This window comes from Rattus norvegicus (assembly GCF_036323735.1).
Source record: "Rattus norvegicus strain BN/NHsdMcwi chromosome Y unlocalized genomic scaffold, GRCr8 chrY_unlocalized_27, whole genome shotgun sequence".
Taxonomy (NCBI): domain Eukaryota; kingdom Metazoa; phylum Chordata; class Mammalia; order Rodentia; family Muridae; genus Rattus; species Rattus norvegicus.
In genome coordinates this window covers 22,219-38,570 of record NW_026947386.1, presented here as the reverse complement: position 1 = coordinate 38,570, position 16,352 = coordinate 22,219, and the positions used below count along the sequence as shown (strand labels likewise).

The 16,352-nt window shown below is 36.8% G+C and overlaps 1 long non-coding RNA gene across 6 annotated transcripts in view; it reads left to right on the top strand.

The window, feature by feature from the left end:
- Positions 1-16,352, top strand: part of LOC134484668 (uncharacterized) — a 45,040-nt gene extending 28,688 nt beyond the window's left edge. For 4 of the 6 annotated variants that reach the window (XR_010062276.1, XR_010062274.1, XR_010062280.1 and 1 more), the window contains exon 4: positions 8,767-8,911. This is a non-coding gene — a long non-coding RNA (uncharacterized LOC134484668). Of the gene's footprint in view, positions 1-7,634; positions 7,707-8,766; positions 8,912-15,501 lie in introns of those variants that run through there. The other 2 variants (XR_010062275.1, XR_010062282.1) reach the window with 2 other exon arrangements.

Here is a 16,352-nt window from a genome sequence, read left to right as displayed (position 1 = left end):
TTGGGATTCTTCACTCTCTTTTATACTTCTTATTCTAACACTCGATCTTCTCATTGTGTCCTTGAGTCCAAACAACAGGTAACTTGGAGCAGAAAAGATGGTCTTATCTCTGCCTTCAAGTGTGTAGGCACTCTTACCAACTGGTTTTCAGCTCTCAGTACAGCCAGAAAACAAAAAAGTCCTTCAGCTGAATTCTCCTAGTTCCCTGTGTAAATATTGTGTACCTACTTCAAATGATAAACTCTGAAAGCCTTATTTTATCCAAAATAGTTTTGGTGCATATGTGTGTGTGTGTGTGTGTGTGTGTGTGTGTGTGTGTCACATGTCCAGCAGACTCTGAATGGTCATTCCTTCAGTCTCCAAAGAACAATATCTCCCTACCCCTCTTATGGATATTTTATTTACTCTTTCAAGGAAGGAGTGAATCATCAGCATTTTGGTCCTCCTTCTTGAGTTTCATGTGGTCTGTGCCTTGTATCATAGTTAACTTGAGCATTTGCACTGATATCCAATTAAAAATGAGTGCATACTTTGTTTTTCTGTAATTGAGTAACCACCCTCTGGATGATATTTTCTAGGTGCATCATTTGCCTATGAATTTCATGAACTCATTATTTTTGATAAATGAGTACTAGTCCATTGTGTAAATATAGGCCATTTTCTGTATCCATTCTTCTCGTGTAGCACATCTGGGTTAATTCCAGTTTCTGGATATTATGAATAAGGCTGCTATGAACATAGTTTAACATTTGTCTTTGTTGTATGTTGGAGCATCTTTTGGGTATATGCCCAGGGGAGGTATAGTTGGGTCTTCAGCAAGTGCAATGACCAATTTTTGAGGAAACTCAGGTCTGATTTTCAGGGAGGTTTTACCAATTTGCAATCCCAACAACAATGGAGGAGTGTTCCTCTTTCTCCATATCCTTTCCAGCATCTGCTGTCACCTGAGTCTTTGATCTTAGCCATTCTGACTGATGTGAGATAGAATCACAGGGTTGTTTTGATTTGCATTTCCTTTATGACTAAGTAGGTTATACATAAACCAAATCGTTCTAAGATATGATGTTACCCTAACTGTTGTTCTGTATATAGCTGTGTGCCAATTGAACATTTCTATCTCCTTCTTCAAAGTTCAAGTCAAATCACATCAAGGAAATCCACACACAATCACATATGCAGAAGCCAATAGAAGGGGCAGTGTCAGAAAGTGCCTAGAACACATTTGCACAGGAGAAAATTTTCAGAACAGTACACCAAAGGCTCTAAGATCACCAGTCAATTTACAAAATCCCATCATTCTGAAAACTTTCTTTAAAGCCAAGTACACTACCAATAGGAAAACAACAACCTACACATTTGGAAAAGAGTTTTACGAACCCTACATTTAAGAGAGTGGCAAAATTAAAAATATAAGAACTCAGAAAGGTAAACTCCCACACAACAAAGAACCCAACTTTTAAACTGGATTAGAGAGCTAACCAAGAATTCTCAACTGAGGTATCTCAATAGGTGAAAAACATATCGAGAAATGTTTAACATCCTTAGTTCACATAAAGGCAAATCAAAATGAACATAAGAGTCTTCCTTAAAACAATCAGATTGGCTAAGACAAAAAACTAATGCAGTAGCAGAGTGGGCTAGGATGTAGAGAAAGTGGAACACTCCTCCACTGCTTGCGGGATTAGTAGCTGATAGCCACTTTGGATATCATCAGTGTGGAGGTCCAGAGAAAATTGCAAATAGCTTTACTTGAAAACCCAGCTTTACCACTCACTTCAACACATATACTCAAACTTGATCCACACATAACGTGGACATGTGGTTGAAGATATTCACAGCAGTCTTACTTATAACAGTCGAATGCTGGAAAGAACCATGATATACCTCATCTCCACTCAGGAATAAATACAGAAAGTGTGCTATATGTAAAGAATGGAACATTACTTAGGTATTAAATATGAGGACACCAAGAACTCTGTAGACAAATGATGGAACATGAAAATAGTGAAGTAACAGAAATCGAAAAGGACACAACATGGGATGGACTTAGTGACTAGTAGATGTTAGCCCTGCTAACAGAATACCCACTATATAAATCTTTTATAACATGAAGGGTAACATGTGAGAAGGCCAAATGGCGGATACTTGGAACCCACTTAGAAGGGAGAACAAAATAATCATGGAATGCAGTGGAGTGGAAGAATCTAGCTAGATGTGGAAAATGATGGATAAAGTGGTGGGAGTTGCACCAATTAAAAGAGACAGGAGAGAAATTCAGAGGAAACGTGGAGTAAATAACAATAAGCGTCAGTGGTGGGTGGTGAACATGGGTATCCCCAGGAAAATCCCAGATGCCAGGGATGCAAGTGTATCCCAGAAACTTACTGTGATGGTGGTAGTTTAAATACCGAGCAGGAAAATAGATAGAACAACTAGAGACTTCCTCCTGTAGCTAGACATGCCCCCCAGTGAAGGGGTGGTGCTGCCCACACAGCTCACATTTTTTTTTACCTATAAATCTCCAATCTAAAAAATGTAAATACAAAAATGGAGCAGAGACTGAAGGAAAGGCAATCCAGAGACCACCCGACCAGAATAACAATTTCCTCCAGAGACTCCAAATCCTCAGACTATTCCTGAGGTCAAGATGTGCTTGCAGATAAGAGCCTAATACGTCTGTCCTCCGTGGGGCTCTGCCATCACCTGACCGTGACAGATGCAGAAACACCTAAGCATTTGACAGCACCTGACAGCCACAAAGGAAGAGATAGGGGAATGACTTAAGGATCTGGAGGGATTTGGAACCCAATATGAAGAACAACAGTATCAATTAAGCTTACCCTTCAGAGGTTCAGGAAATTTTCCACCTTCTAGTATATGCTTCGGCCAGTCCAAGACTTCTGCTACATAGATACCAGAGCATATGGGGAAGACAACTGCCTCAACTGCCATATCTGGGAAGGGAAGCAATTGGTCCTGTGGAGATGTCATATCAAAGAGAAGGGGGATGTTAGAGGGCAAAAGTCGAAGTGGGGAGCACCATATTAGAAAAATGAGGATCGGAATAGCTTAGGGAATTTAAGAAAGAAAAACCAGTTTGGGAAATGACATTTGAAATGTAAACAAATAAATATATTATTTTATACATATAATGTGTATAATATAACACATTTATGTTTACAACAGAGATATTCACATCTGTCTCCTTAAGGACTATATATTTCATTTTCTGTACTATAGGTTTGTTGAGAGTTGAAATCCATAATTTTCGTGAGTTTCTTACTATTGAAAATCACATAGATACACCCAATCAATGTTTTATCTCCTGTCCTTATAGCTATAAATCTTTAGTTACCACTACAAAAAAGATATTTTTTATTTCTGTTGCATTGGGATTCCTTTCCATGCCTCAAATGTTTCCCAACTGAACTGTACATCTCTATATTCCCTCCATTGTCATCCTCTTCCCTCTTTCTTCACGTTTGACATTCCTGTTCTTGACAGTGTTCCTCTGCAATCCATAAGTTCATTTGTACGTCCCAAAGTGAGGACAGTCTGGACCGCATCCCTTGAATTTACACTAAACTAATCAAACCGAAATAGTGTGGAGAATTAATATTCAGATTAAAGTGAAAATGTCTCCCATTTTTCTTTTTTGATCTGGATTATCTCATCTATGATGACTTTCACAAGATCCATTCATTGTCCTGAAAATTACATGCTTTCCTTTTTCAATCTGTAAAAGAACCACATTTTCTTTATGCATTCATTTGTAAAGGAACAACTTGAATATTTCTAATTATTCAAGGGTCTCTATACTAGGATGAATCAAAATTTGGATATATTTTCCTCGAGTTATATCTTTAGGCGCATCCATTTCCGGATTCCTGAAGAAACATCATACTGATTTCCAAAGGTGCTGTAGAAGTTTGCATTCCAACCAGGAGAATAGTAATGTTCCCCTCTCTCCATAACACAGCAAACATAAGTTGACTCATGTGTTATAAAACTAAAATTTCTGAAAGGGAGGAAAAAATTCTCAGAATAATTTTGTTTTGCATTTCTGTATTGTATAAGTATGATAAATATTTCACTTTCGATTCTTAGTCACTTGAGTTTCTTCACTTTTGAATATTTTGTTTAGATATGTAGCCTAATTTAATTTAGTTTCTTGATATATAGTGTTTTAGTTTTTCTAATATTATTTATAGAAGCACGTTTTTGAACATGTACATGGAAATAATGCTTACTATTTTTGAAAATAGCCACTTTAAAATCATTAAGATCAAATTACATAATGCACTCATTAAACTCACAGAATTGGCAGATCTGTTTTAACCAACTGAAATCATAAGGTCGCTTTATGAAATATCCCTATATAATAAAACAATTTCTACATACATTATACTGAGGAATATAGTTTATATATTTTACTCTTTGAGAATTTCCACCAATGAATGTTGATGATAATTTTCCATTTATTTTTTCCACATCACTCTATTTCTTTGAATCCTTCCTGTGTATATCTTCTACATTAAAGTACTGTTTAATAACTCTATGATAAACCCTTACAAATAATTTTCAATCCTCCAACTGAAGATACTAACTGTCCATAATATGTCAGATAGGTATAGCAGTTTTCAGGCCTTTTCCCTGCATTCTTCCCTGGTGACTGGTTTGAAGCTGTGCAGGAAACAACAGCTGCTATGTGACATGAGGGCAATACTTCTTGTATCCAGAAGACACGCTTTATGTCTGATCCCTCCCACAATTTTCTACACCTAAAGTCTCTTTTCACCTTGTTTCAGAATGGCTTTTTGGCCTTGCGGAAGGTGTATAACATGTATATCCAACTCATCATGGCTGAAATCAGTAAAATGTAGACAACTATATAATGAATGAAAGGAAGGGGTCACTCTTGGAAAGTATTAAGAAGATCGTCATAACCTCTGGCCATGTTAGGTAATGAAAGGGTTGAATTAATAAAATGATAGAGAATATAGGAAACATGGAAAAACACAGATTATTTAGATTTACAGTCCCAAATCTAGAATATTTTTTAAAGCATTCGTGATTTACTGTGGGGAGCTGGCGTAGTGGCAATCCCAAGATGGATTCCGGGACTGCTGCCACGTCTCACGAATAGCACCTGAAATTAAGCCCATGCCCCATTGTGAGAACTGCGCAGGCACACCATAACATTATATGACGTGGACCTATGAACAGAGGTTACACAGACTGGTGAGGTGGTTGAGGGAGGATATAAGGGAGTGGCCTCGGGGGCTGGATGGAGGCATTGTTCCTGCTTGCAGACAAAAGGGTTCCTGAATAAACTGCTTTGAGAAGAACGTGTGGTGTTGCTCCTTTCCTGCTGGTCGGGGTTGGAAGTGAGAGTATATACTAGATGTATTGGGTATAGCAATATTAAATCAGCTCACTTTGCATAATTAAAACAGCTCTATACTAAATAATTACATAGAATCAGGTATTTAATTTCTTCCACCTCAAATATCATAGATTCACATGTATTCAGTTGAAAAGAAATGAATATACATTTAAATAGCATTTAAAGTTTTTAGGACTATTTCATAAAGTAGACAAAAGGATTTAATACATTAAAATTCTATTTTGAATCTGGTATTATCTAACAATGATAGAGAAAATAAGGAGAGAGAGTGAGACAGGGGGACAATCTGGCAAAAGGGAAGGTAATGAGAGACGGAGAAAGAGGTACGGACCACTGACACAAAGAGAGGAAGAGGGAGTATTTTACACACTAATTTAAACCTATACACACATATTCTCAATAAAATACTTGTGAACAGATTCAAGTCAACATTAAAAATAATCTTCTACCAGATAAGCTTTCTTCAAATCCCAGACATACAAGAGAGAAAAATTTAAACAGGTCCACTACAAGCAACAAGAAGACAAGAATATACACTCATTTCACAACTATGTATTACAGTATTTGGAATTTTAGCTGGAGGAATATGACAACCGAAGAAGATCCAGGGAATACAAATGAAAAATTAAGAAATCAAAATGTTCTCGTTTGCAGATGTCATGACACCATTTTAAAAACTCTAAAAATGTATCAGTCTCGTAAGACTGAAAAATACGGTCATAAAAGCAGAATATCATACGAACACACAAAATTCCTTAGCCTTCCTTTATGCCAATCCAAACCATACTTTGAGGAAATATGGGTCAAATTCCCCTCACAATAATCTGAATATATAAAATAAAATATTGTGGATGAAAATATTAAAAATGCAAAGACCACTATGAATTAGCTAGACGTGATCCTGAATAGAGACAATTGTTATTTAAAAGTTTAAGTTTCTTAAAGCTGAAAATATATTCACAATTCAAAGTGAAAACTCAAAACACGTTATCGTTTTTGTTTTCCAATTTCAAACCATGGGAGAGAAACAAGGGAAGTATTCCACTTGAAACACTCTTAAAATATATAACAAAATACCCTGAATTCGCATAGATATAAAGCATACTATGAGAAGACATACGAAGTAACAATGATCCATCCAGAAAACATATAAGAACATTCCAGCTGATGTTCTGAAGGACCTTAAAGACTTGAATAAATCAAACTTTTATAGTTTTAAGAATAAGTAGATAGTATAATATGTCAATTTTTGATTAATTAATAAAGGAAGGCTAAGGAATTTTGTGTGTTCGTATGATATTCTGATTTTATGACCGTATTTTTTCAGTCTTAAGAGACTGATACATTTTTAGAGTTTTTAAAATGGTGTCATGACATCTGCAAATGAGAACATTTTGATTTCTTAATTTTTCATTTGTATTCCCTGGATCATCTTCGGTTGTCATATTCCTCTAGCTAAAATTCCAAATACTGTAATACATAGTTGTGAAACCAGTGTATATTCTTGTCTTCTTGCTGCTTGTAGTGGACCTGCTTTAAATTTTTCTCTCTTGTATGTCTGGGATTTGAAGAAAGCTTCTCTGGTAGAAGATTATTATTAGAAATAAAATCTCCTCTTCTGGAGATTGCAGATTAGCCTCAGGAAATGGTTTTTGGCTGGCAGCACCATTGACAAAACAGTGTTTTGGTGGAGGATTTTCCATCAAAAACCTTAGCTTTACCACAGAGGCTAGGTCCAAAATACAAATGATAGTCAGTCAACAGTTTGCCATATCTTGTTATCCAAAGAAAAGGAACAGTTGATTTAGTCATGATTCGGTGATGACTCTAATTCATTTCAGAATCATAGATATTGCCAGCATATATAAAACCAAAAGACCCATTGTCAAACAGCAGTATTCTCCGCATTGCCCACAGTCACCATAGTAATACCAGTGGTGAGCTCTATAGTATGGTTTGTTTCTGTTTCCTGTTTTTGCAGCTTATAAACCTTGTTTCTTTGACCCACAGAGAAGTTTCAAATAAAATAATGAAAAAAATTTTGAATTGAAAGCTATTGGTCGCTTGTAGTTGTAGTTAAAAATGAGGACCTCAAGCAATCTTCACTTGGTCCTCTTCTTTTAGGATTGGGGTTGATTCGCTTTTGCTTTTGCTTTTAGTTTCATTTTGGTGATTTTTTTTTGTTTTATTATGTTTTCTTTTTCTTTTTGTTCTTTTCTACATGCAGAGATCAAGAAGTGGTCAGAAGAATTTCAAGTACAAATTCAGATGGCTGGAAAGAGCCCAGTCTCTCTAACAGGTCCACATTGTTTGCTGTACTAGGGATTTTTCTCTTGCCTTTCATATTGCCCATTTCCACTTTTTGGATCCTTTTATCCTGGCATAATTAATACTACATGTATATTACAATTATTTGAATTTCAACTCTGAAATTCTAACTCCTCTATCTCCCACACAAAACCAGAGACATGGATTGAGTCTTGTTTGGTCACGTTTTGATTCTTAGATCGGGAATCTTCCTGCAAACACTGAAGGTCCTGTTCCCAAATTGATTCTCTATAGTTCAATAAAGATGCTCTTGGCCAACCAGTTGTGAGGATATCTAGTATTCCTGCAAACAGGCTAGTAGACACAAGGGTGGAGAAAGGATTTAAGGGTGGAGTAAGAGCTACCAGTCATGTGAGATCTAGTATGGAGTGGCCATTGGTGTAGCAGGCAGGATGTTAGAAACACAGTAAGATAAGCTCATATTTGGGGTGCTGAGCTATGACTAATGACAACTGAGCAATTGAGATAGGGCAGATTTAGAGGTGTTGAGAAGGGAGTAAAAAGGACAGTTTGCTATTTGGTAGAGGCTTAAAAATCCTGAAAATAGAGCTAAAGCACATCAAATGTTCTTAAGCGTATGTGGCTTTCAAGTGCATTATAAGGGAACCTGATCAGCTCTGGGAGCTTGGACTTCCTTGAGCTTAAAGTGAGGCAGTAGGAACAATTTCTGCAGAGTCTTATGAGAGCAATCCATGACCATAACGACCGTGTCCAAAGTCACCTTGACCATGAGAGTTAAAGCTGACTCACATGTATCTTTTGATATAACCATTTCTTCTTTGTGATCTTTTAGTGTTCCATTTGCTCAAAATTATTAGTGAAGAGGGTAAAATGATACTAAAGGCTACTCTTGGTTGTCAACTATTCATCTGAGATTAATTAAACCCCATAGATAGAGGGAATATGTGAATAATTTCTGCATAATATAAGGTCAATGTAAAATGTATTTCTTATATGGATCTTTGGGGTGGGATGTTGCTTCTTTAACCTAGAACTTCATCAATATCTCGTCTTTATATTTATTTTTTCAGGCATCTGCAGATACTACCTTTTGAGGAATGAATCCTTCTCAGGAGACAATAGACGGAACCTGCACTTCAATGATAATTAAATGGCACTTCAAGATATCAAATCAAAATATCAAAGTGAGAATGGAATAAATTTATTAGTACAGTGTTTTGCAAACAACTTCTTTCACAAACAGCCTTGGAAGGAGAATTCTGAAATTTTGCATTTCATATTTGACTTTGCTGGTACTCTGACAAAATCAACTCACAACTGTTTGGGGCTTTATGGGCAATTAAATACTACAAACAGAGCTGAATGAATCAGTGCTCTGCGGTATGTGTTAATATGGCTACAGTGAAGAGCAACTATGCTAAAGCTATTCATCTGTTTTTCAAACAGCATCCTCATGCAACTGTGGACTTCTGTGGGTCGTTGGATGGATAGGTTGAGAACACTGGCTGAGAGCTGCAAATGCAGAAGTGGGATGGTACATGATTGGATCATGAAAGGCCTGTGTGTAAATCATAAACAACTTCACAATATTCAATACTTTAATAATTACTAGGAAGTAGACTTCTGTAAAATGACTTCAGCAGACCAGCATGGTAGAAAAACAGTAACTGATTCCCTGGAGATTTAAATCCACTGGATTGTGAAACATGGACTTAGAGGTAGAGACATGTCAGCACATGAAGACTGGATAATGAAACCACTGTTGTCTCTTAAGTTTCCCTAACCCATGGTTTGAGGCCAACAGCAACAGATTTTTTGCACTGAGGAATAGAATAAAAGCCAATTTGTTGAAAATCCCAATCATAAGAAAATACTGAAATCATCTGTGACAAACATCAACTCTCAGCATGGTTTCAGGATGTCTGAATGTCTGCTGTCAGCATGGGCTTTTACTGACATCCCTTTTATAACTGCAGAGCTCCAATCTGCTTCAGCCACATCATCATCTCTTAATTCTGTTGCAGGTAGATTAGATCACTGTGTCTGCCTATGCAGTCTTTCTCTACATATAAAGACCCAAGGAACAAATCTCACTCCAGGCAGCTGTTGAAAGTAATTTTGAATCGCATTGGTGTTGTTAGTAGATGTAATGTCTTCAAATCCCAGAAGACCATGTTTGCAAAGGAGTTGATTGAGGAAGTCTTGGGTATTTCTTTCATAGGGGCAGGTGGGATCGATGAACAGGACCGCTTTCTTAGACTAGATCTTGCAGTTCACATACACGTGAGCCATGCTGACAGGGTGCAGCTTCCCAGAATAGAATGTTCAGTTGAAGATACTGGTCTGTTTGAGAGTGGCAAACCCAATGTATTCTAAACCATGCATTCTAGTTGAATCCCTATAGAAAACATGGAAGAAAGAAGCATTTACTTTTTCATTTTTGCACTAACAATGCTACCAAACACTCACAGACATTAGAACCTGCATACTGAAGATGTATCCATATACAAATGACCAGATGTGACATCTAGCCTTTTGAACTAATAAAATAATGGATTCTAGGACTTTAAAAATAGTCAGCCAGTGTTAAAGTATGTGGTCCATAGTGTGTGATAATTGTGACTAGTTCGATAGCTCTGTACAGAGAGATTCATCCTTTACTATCTCTTAGGGAACACGAACTACTACACCAGGTATCTAGAGAAGACCTTTTACTGCAGTTTGAGTCTAGCAAGAGTTTCAGCTCAGTTACAAATTTCCAATGGCCACATACCCTTAGTCTGATATTCATACGCTGCTTTGATACAGTCCTACTTATATTCTATAGTTCTTGTCAACCGAATTAAAAGAGCATTGTATCCTATTAAAGAAATGCACAGTAATTTATTTGCATGAGTGCAGCAGAGAGAAGGATTATAGGATAAACAAGAATTGGAAAGCAAGATGTCCTTCCTTCTGAGGACCAAGACCAGGAAACCTGAACTACATAAAAATCTGAAACAAGTTGTCTCAGGTTTGTTCTTTCCTTCAATCATGGGGCTCCTAGTGAAGGAGCTCAGTTCTCAAGAGTTGGCAAAAATTACCTTTATTGCTGAGCCAGGACAATTGCTGAATACTTCATTCATGGACCTGAAGAAACTCTGTATCCATCCTGCTATAATATGTATATATCTATGTATCATTCATAGAATGGACACTTTACTGTTGGTTTGAAAGCAACAGTTTGTCCCTGGAGAGACACAGATTTCTTCTTTCACAAATTATTTCACAGTCTGATGGTGGGTCTCATAAGTTCATTCCGGGATTTGCTTTACAGTAATCATTCAGTGATCTGGAAGAAACACTTATTTAATGTTGTGAGATCTACTAGAACAATATCAACCATCATTTTCCCTTCCCAGTTTAATTCTGAATCATTCTCCACTAAAGGTCTGTGGTCTCTGATGAAGGCAGCATCTCCACAGACTAGTCTGAATATTGCTCTTAGCACTGCATTTATGATACATCAATGTGATTTCCTTACCACTCTCATTCCCTAGAGAGTTTTTCAATTCATTTCATCTGATGGGTCTAATGTACATCATCACCAAGGATGAGTTTTGAGAGTTTTGCTAAAAAATTTAAAAAAAGAAAGAAATAATAGGAAAGAAAAGAAATAAAGGAAAACTGCAAGCTTATCTCACCAATTGACTCAGAAATCTAAAGTTTTATTCAGTGGAAATAATTGTGGAAAGTCTGAGATGATGATGTTTCAACTAGAAGCACTTCTCTCTCCAGGAAATTAGTGTAAGAGTGAAACTGCACTATTGGTATCCAAAGAATGGAGGAGTTTACTCTGAGCAGACAACACAATACTTGTCTTTCATTTCTTACTTAGGACATTTTTATAATTGACAAAAAGAATAAATGCAATGAGCTCTCAGGAAAACATCTGTGACCTTCCAAAAACTTTGGAATAAAGAAATGAATGATATAAAATCTCTCACTTCCAGGAGCCATAAGAACTGCGAAGTCCAGATGTTTGTGAGAGGCTCACAGCTTTTGATTCCCATATGTGGAAGGCTCAGAACAAGTCTATCTCTTCAGTGATCCTACTGAACTCCTACCAAGGACTCACTGAGCTTTCCCAAGGACCATGTATTTCTTCCTTTTTTTATACCAAGACAGAAGACCAGCTTCCTCCTTCCCATCTCTGGTCTCTTCATCCTCTTTCTTCTCACTCCACAATGGATACTCTGAATTAGAGTTTAATTAGTAAATACTAGAGGTACTGAAGGGATATCTGGATGGAGTTGCAGTAACAACAACACTTGTGACATCACTGAAGAAGCTAGTCCTCTCCAGGTTACAATAGATGTTTCAGGGAGGGCTTCATGATTATGTCATTGAGATGTTACCTGTTAAAAAGCTTTCCTTACATTGACCAGATTCAAAGGTGCCCATTCCACATATGTCTCCTGTGACACAGGGGAAACCTTTATGTAATCCCTCTCTCTAAAGGTAGAGACTTCTCTTGGCTTTATTAGCTGTTACTTGAGATGGAGAAAGTATGTCATGGGCTTGCCATGGGTAGAAGATTTAGGAACATGTAGTGTAGGAGATAATTCTAGATAATATTTTTATTCCCAGGTTCATTCCTGAGACATAGAGTTCAATTTTCTTCGTTATCTATGTATCACAAAGGCCAGTATTTTCCGTGCAGACCTTTAATTAAATGAATATTGTATTTCACTTTCTTATTGTACATTCCTTGACAGGGGAATTCATAATTATTCCTGAAGGTGTACTCAAAAATTCTGTTTTCCAATTCCATTTTCTGCAATGATTTTGACAACAAAGTGTGCCCATCTTTAGAGTGAGCATAACGGTATGAATACTGTGTACTCACTTCTAATATTAAACTCCTAAATGCTTCTTTTATGTAATAATTACAAGGCATCAGCAAAGCAAAGGGCAAGATGGGGTACAGAATTCGGTTCTATAGTCCCATTTGATATCAATTCTGCACTACCTATCTTCCTGTGTCCCTATGGCCAGACTTAAGGGTTTTGGATGTTTCATCATTATTCTTTCTTAAGTAGAAACCTTAGATACCGGAGGATAGGCAGGGAGAAAAACGGCATGGTTATCAGTCAAACCTCAAATTCAATATGTTCATAATACAGGAGGGAGTCTATTTGACATTGTCATTTCTGAATTCTACATTCTTGACCTAGTTGGGCAGATTCTATGTTAACATTCCAACTAACCACCTGGCTGTAGGAGCCACAAAAAGTATATATATACATCTGCCACCAAAATGATATAAAATTGATGAAGCTAAGAAGTGCATTCTGCCAGGAACCGGATATAGACATTTCCTGAGAGACACAGCTAGAATATGTGAAATACAGAGGTAAATGATAGTGACAAACCCATGAACTGAATGAAAATGGACTTCTTGTGGTAAATGTTGGGAAATGATTACAAGATCTGAATGGGGCTTTAATCCCCACAAGGACAATGCCAATGAATGAAACCTTTCTGGTACTAAATCAATATTCAAAGACTGCACATGGACAGACCAATGGCTTCAACTGCATATGAAGCGGAAGATGGCCTTCGTGAGCACCAATGAAAGAAGAGGCCCTTGATCCTCCCTAGGTTTGATTCCCAGTTCAATGGAATGTAAAGAGACAGTAAGATGGGTTATAGAAAAAGGGGAAGGGGACAGGTTAGGGCTCTTATGGACAGGAAACTGGGTAAGGAAATTACATTTGAAATGTAATTAAAGAAGTATCCAATTAAAAAAGCATTAAAAATTCCTAAAAAAATGATAGAAGTAAAAGAAAAGAAAACTATCAATGAATCATACATATTGATGCAGAAATCTATAGGGTATGTATCAGGGAATGGTAATCAGAGTAATACAGGTGGAAAGACTGAGATGACGATGTATTAACTAGATGCACATCTCTGTCCCAAATATCAGTGTCAGAAACAAAGTGCAGTATAGGAATCCAAATCAAGGCGGAGTTTACATTGAGCTGAGGATACAATACTTGTCATCCCTCCTTCCTTAGGACCTTTTTATCCTGGGCAAAAAGAATGAAAGCCATGAGCTATCAGAAAAACAACTGTACACTTCCTAATACCTGACTTTTGGAATAAAGAAATTAATGATAAAAAATCTCTGACTTCCAGGAACCATAACAAGCAAGGAAATCCAGATGTTACTGAGAGGGTCCCACCTTCTGTATCCCATATGTGGAAGGCTCAGATCAAGTCTATGTGTTCAGTGAACCCTCACAACCCCTACACAGCACTCACTGTGCTTTTCCATGTACCATATATTTTTCGTTTTTTAAACTAAAACCCTAGGCCAACTTCCTTCTCCCCATTTCTGATATCTACATTCTATTTGTTCTCCCTCCCAAATAGCTGTTTACACTGAAATAAAGGCCTATTAATAAAATCTAGAGGTACTGAATGAATGTCTGAGAGGAAGTTGCAGTCAGGAAAACACTAGTGACATCACAGGAGAAGCTAGGGCTCTCCAGTATACAAGAGATTATTCAGGGATGGTCTAATGATCATGTCACTGAGAACTGGCATGGCCTACCTCCTAAAGAGCTTTCTTTATATCGACCAGATTCTAGGGTGATGTTCCAGGTGTGTCCTTTGACACAGTGGAAAACTTTATGTAGAACATCTCTCTAAAGCTAGAGAGTTCTCTTTGCTTTATTAGTGGTTACATGCTCTGAATGAAGAAAGCTATAAAGGGTATGGCATGTGTAGAAAATATCTAGGAACATGGGACGTAGGAGATTCTTCTGTATTATAATTTTATTCCCATTTCCATTCCTGTGACAAACAGTTCAATTTCCTAAGTTCTATCTGTTTCCCAAAGGCCTTTGTTTCCCTACAGATATTTAATTGAGTGGATTTTGAATTTCATTTTCTAATTGTTCATTCCTTGATAGCGGACTTTATAGATATTCCTGAATGTGTCCTCAAAAATTCCGTTTTGCAATTCTAGTTTTTTGCAATGATTTTTGCAAAAAAGCTGGCCAAGCTAAAAAGTGAATGTAATAGTGTAAATATTGTGTACCTACTTCAAATGATAAACTCCCAAATTTTTATTTTATGCAAAAATTACCTGATATCAGTAAATCAAAGGGCAGCATGGACTATACAATGCGGTTATGTAGTCCCATTAGATATCATTTCAGTAATATCTACCTTCCTGTGTTCCAAGGGTGAGACTTCAAGCTTTTGGATGTTTTACCATGATTCTTTCTTCAAGCCATACTAAAGATACAGGATGATGGGAAGGGAGAGGAATGGCTTGAGGTCCAGTAAAAGCTAAACTTCAATAGGCACATAAGACCAGGATTGATATTGTCATTTGTGGATTCTCCATTCTTGACCTAGGACCTCAGAATCCATGTTAAAATTTCAACTAAATTCATAGATGTATAAGCCACCAAATATATATATATATATATATATATATATATATATATATATATATATATATATATATATATATAGATAAATCGATATAGAGATAGAGAAGAGATAGAGCTAGAGACAGAGACAGAGACAGAGACAGAGATAGATAGATAGATAGATAGATAGATAGATAGATAGATCAGACACCAAAACTAGATACGATTAAGGTTAATAAAGCTAAGAAGTGCATGCTGCCAGTAACAGGTTATATATCTTCCCAGAGAGTCACAGCTAGAGCATGTCAATTGCAGAAGTGAATGCTAGTGGCAAACCAGAGAAGTGTAATGGACCTCTTGTTGTTAAATTTTTAGAAAGGATTACAAGAGCTGAAGACATTATCAACCCCATCAGAAGAATAATGCAAATGAACAAGAACCTTCTGGTACTATAAAGATATTCAAAGACTGTACATGGACAGACCTATTGCTCCAACTGCATGTGTGGCAGAGGATGGCATTGTTGGACACCAAAGGAAGGAGAGGCCTTTGGTTCTCCATAGGTTTCACTCCCAGTTCAAGGAAATTTCAACGGGTAGTAAGGGTGGTTTAAGTGTAAAGGAAAGGAAACATTTAGGTCTCTTACGGAGAGGAAACTGGGAATGGAAATAACATTTAAATATAGATATAGAAATATCCAAAAAGTATTAAAATTAGCTTAAAATTAAAAAAAAATGAAAGAAATAAAAGTAAATAAAACTGCAAGGTAATCAGACATATTGATTCATAAATCTAGAGGGACACTGTCAGGGAATGGTAGTCAGCATAACACTAGTGGAAAGACTGAGATGATGAACTCTCAACTAGAAGTATTTCTCTCTCCCAGATATCTGTGTCAGACACAAACTGCGATGTAGGAATCAAAAACATGGAGGAGTTTACTATGAGCTGAGGATACAATACTTGTCTTTCCCTCTTTCCTTGGGACGTTTTCCTTCTGGGAGAAAAAATAAAACCCATGCACTCTCAGAAAGAAAAAAAAACAAAAAACAAAAACAAAAACAAAAAAAAAAAAAACAACCAAAAAAAAAACTGTACCCGTCCTAACACCTGGCTTTTGTAATAATGAAATTAATGATAATAAAATCTCTGACTTCCAGGAACCATAACAAACAAGGAAATCCAGATGCTACTAAAAGGCTACCACTTCCTCAATCCCATATGTG